Source organism: Myotis lucifugus, unplaced genomic scaffold (assembly GCF_000147115.1).
Source record: "Myotis lucifugus unplaced genomic scaffold, Myoluc2.0 scaffold_5, whole genome shotgun sequence".
Classification (NCBI taxonomy): Eukaryota; Metazoa; Chordata; class Mammalia; order Chiroptera; family Vespertilionidae; genus Myotis; species Myotis lucifugus.
Window position 1 is genome coordinate 13,243,113 of NW_005871053.1, and position 4,638 is coordinate 13,247,750.

The following is a 4,638-nucleotide window of genomic DNA, read 5'->3' on the forward strand; positions in this document are numbered from 1 at the left end:
CATATTGGCTGCCAGCTCTAACAGTGCAGGGGACTTTCATACCCTCAGTACTGTCCATCTTTATCACCACGAATAATCAAGAAGTTATTTTCTATATAAGCCTCCAACCCTGACATTCACAAATGCTGAACTCATTATAAAAGGGGATAATGTCAACACAGTGACTCCAAATAATTTCTGGATTTGGTGGGAGGGGGAGGAAAAAGAAAGGAAAGTAGGAAGGGAGGGAGAAAGCAGGAAAGAAGGGCTATCAACATAAAGAGTGAAAGAAGTATCTCTTTTATCTGAATGTTATTACAATATATTATTGGATACATAGAATGTATATTTAATACCACTTCTAAGATCAAACTGTATGTGTTAATCCAAACTTTTTATAAAATAAAAAAAAAGATTGATTTATAATCTGTGGGGAAGGGGTACTTAAAAGACACAACAAATTTAAGGGCAATTAAACATAATGCGTTAAAATTTAAAAACAAATTTTATAATTGTAGCTCTGCGACTCAAGTTAGTGTATAACAAGAAATACTAATTTTGAAAACCAGGTTCCTCAGGGCTATTTACCAAATTATTATTAATTGAAGTGTATGTCCAATTTGTCACTGCTAAGAACAGTAGGAAAGCGGTTCTGCAGTCACATATTTTTGAGGAAAGTCAGTAAGAAATCAATTCCCTCAATCGCAGGAGATTTCAGCTGAACTTGTTGAACTCGACTTCTTTGATATTTTTGGAAAACAGTAATAGAACATGGTGCAGCCCTTTGGTTAGGTCATTCATTCTTTCTTACCAGTGAAAAGGGTCAAGAAGGTTTAGGAGATGATCCCATATCAGATAAATCAAGGCAGTGAGCTTGCAAATGAATATTAACTCTTACGTTTCTTAACTGAAGTTTGAAATGTTATAAAGATTTTATTTTTGTCTTTAAAAACAAGTAATAAGTTTAAAAATTCTTTTTTTTAAAAATCCTCAGCAGAAGATATGCTTTTATTGATTTTAGAGAAAGAGGAAGAGAGGAAGGGAAAGAGAGAGAAGGAGAGAAAGAGGCATCATTCTGAGAGAGAAACATAGAAATATCAATTGGTTGCCTCCAGTACATGCCCCAACTGAGGAGCCTAGTTATGTGCCCTGACCAAGAGTTGAACCGGCAACCTTTTTTTGTGTGCATGGGACTATGCTCCAACCAGCTGAACCACCTGGCCAGGACAAGGTAAAAAGTCTTTTATGTGAAAACTTCACTTGCTTGTACAGCATAAATTTTATAGATATTCTACAATAAACAGAACAATAATGATAATGGTTATTAATGTAAATGACCTAGGAAAAGAATTAATCTGTCTCCTCAATCTTTGAAATGACTCAACGACTTCCTAAATCACTCTTTACTGTACTACTCCATTTCCATCTACAACCAATTTATGAGATTTAGGAGGTTAGATGCAGATGAAGACTTAGATATGATACAATTACATAGACACAAGAAGATGAAAATTATTAAAGAGAAGTTAAGAGACATGGAGAATACTATGAGAGCATTAATTATATGCATGCAATTGTAGTCCCAGTTAGAAAGGCTGAGATAATGAGGAGATATGGCAATTAAAATTTAATATTTGGTTGAAAAATTTCAGAACTGATAAGCATTAATCCATATATAATAGAAGCCCATCATATACACACAATGTATTTTCATAAGTCCACAACTAGACATCTAGCAATACTGCAGAATACCAAAGATAAAGAGAAGTTCTTCAACATAGGCAGAGGAAGACAGAACAGTTATTGAGGACATAAATTTGACTCTAAGATTCTTAACAACAATGGAACCAATAAGTCAATAGACTAATATCTTCAAAGTGCTGAGGAACAATAATTTTCAAAATAAATATAAACTACCTTTTAAGGATAAAACATAAGTATTTTCATGAAAAAACAAAACAAACAACACAACAGAGTTTCTAACAAGAGGCAATCACTAAGAAAATATTGAAGTTATAGTCTTCTTAGAAGAAGAAATCTCAAAAGGAAATTCTGAAATGCAAGAAACAATGGTGAGAAAAAACTGTTTAATAAGCAGATAAATCTAAATAAGCACTGTCTATATAAATAACTATAATAATTTCTAATTTAGGGAATTAAAAAAAGATAAACAGTAATGTGAGAGTTAAGAGAGAGGGTAAGCAATTATAAACATTTAATGTTCTATGATCCTTGCATAATTTTAGGGTAGGATTAACATATTGATTAACATTAGACTTTATTAAGTATGCATAGTAAAATTTCTAGGGTAACCACTAAAATATAAATAAGAGAACTTCCAAACCAGTAGGTGAAAAACAATGCAATAAAAAAAATAATAACCTCTGTCAATACAAAATCTAAAGGGAAAAAGGGGGAGAGCAGAAGCATAGAAAAGTATAAGGTGATAAATATAAGTCCAAGCATATTAGTAATAATAACAAATGTAAATAAACTTACATTTCCATTTTAAAGTATAGATTATTAGATTGCATGTGAAAAACACACACATTCATTTACTGCATATAAGAGGCATGCTTATGAGAAAACAGAAACATTGAAAATAAAAGGATGGAAAAGGCCTGTAAATGTTAACCAAAAAAAAGCTGGAGAATATAAAATATCCTTTAAAAAACCCACAAAACCTTTGAAAATAAGAAGGGCTAATATTTAATAATAAAAATGGTCAGTTCACTAGAGAACTATAATAATAGTTGTAAACTTGTCTGCACCTAATAAAATAACAACAACCCCAAAAAAGATTGTAGAGTAAAAACTGGAACTACAGTTCTAGTTAGTGTTAGCTAGGACAGGAGTTCTAAAATTGCAAAGAAAAATCTCCCATTATCATGAAAGATTTCAATATAATCCTTTAAATTATCAATAGATCAAACAGATAAAAATAATGAATATATAAAAAGATCTGATCATACAATTAACAGGCTTAAATTAACAACTAGAGATATTGCATTCTTATCCAAGAAACATTAAGTATTTTTAAAAATATCCACACACTAAGCTATTAATGTTTCAATGTAAAAAAATCAGTACACATGGACCATTTTCAAAACATTTTAATAGAAATTAAAAGATTTAAATAGAATTATAATGGTATGTTCAAATAGTACCCAAAGAAAGTTTACAACCTTAAATGCTTGTAGCTAAACCAGCAGATTAGGAAGTCAGAAAAACTCAGTAAGTCCTAAGAAAGCAGAAAAAGAGATAATAGAGATGAGTCTTTAAAAAATAAGCAAAATAAGAAACATTAAAATAGATGGTCTATAAAGTCAAAGTTGTTTTTTAAAGAACTATTAAAACAGATACTGTAGGCCAGATTTATTAAGAGAAAAAGATAAAAGATAAATAAAATATATTTGGAATATAAATGAGAACATAACTACAGATACATCAAATATTTTAAAAAAACAATGAAATTATATTCAGAGTAATTATGGCACTAATCTGGAAATTTAAACAAAATGGACAGAAAATATATCTTATCAAAACTGACTTAAAATATAGAAAATAGGAACAGTTTTATAACTATGAAAATATTTCAATTGAGAAATGGGCAAAGATAAAAGAACAGACATTTAAAAAGAGACATAATCACACAAAAATATGTTTTTGCTCAATTTCATTAGTAACCAGGGACAATTTAACACTAAAATGATCAACATTTTGTTTTTTCCATATTTGGCAGAAAGACAAGAAGTTTTAATATACAAAATGCTGCTACTGCTGATGTGCTTCAGTTCTGGCTGGTGTTTAAAGTGTTGTAACTACATTAGAAAAAAATGGCACTATATCTTGCAAAATTGAACCTTCATAAATGTAACTTCCAGCAACTGCTTTCCTAGGTATGCCTATACCTGAGAAATTCTTGCTCATGTGCATTAAAAGACATAGCTTATAATAACAAAAAATCTAAAATGTTCATTAGCATGAGGATAAATAAATGTGGTATACTTACATTGGCATATTAGACAACGATGAAAAGGAATGAACTGTAGCTATAACAACTATATCAATAAACTTTAAAAGTAATAGTCACAGAAAAAGCAAGTCTGAAGACTATCTATATATATAAAACCCTAATATACAAATAGACCGAACAGCGGAACAACTGAACAACCGGTCACTATGATGTGCACTGACTACCAGGGGGTGCACATGGCCGCGGTGAGATGGTGGAGCAGGTGAGTGGGGGCTCCAGACCAAGATGGGATGCCAGTCGCTGTCATCAGGGCAAGCCTCTGGTGGTTATTGAAAACTCTTTGCTCCCGCGCACCATGGTCCCGCCCAGCACTCGCACCTGTTGCCAGTGCCAGCCCCGCTTGCACTCGCTGCTGGTGCTGGAGCCACCACTCACACCCACTGCCAGTGTCTGGCGCTGGCCCTGATCGCTCGGTGCCATCAGCAGGTGCAAGCAGTGGCTGCCGGCCCCGATCGCCCCTGAAGGCTTCTCCACCTCCCCCTGCTCCTGAGCAGTGATTGGGGCTGGCAGCAGCCTCTTGCACCTGCTACTGGCGACAGCCCTGCTTGTACCCGCTGCTGGCACTGAAGCTGCCACTCGCACCTCCTGCTGGTTCCTGTTGCCGGGCCCGATTGCTCGAAGCC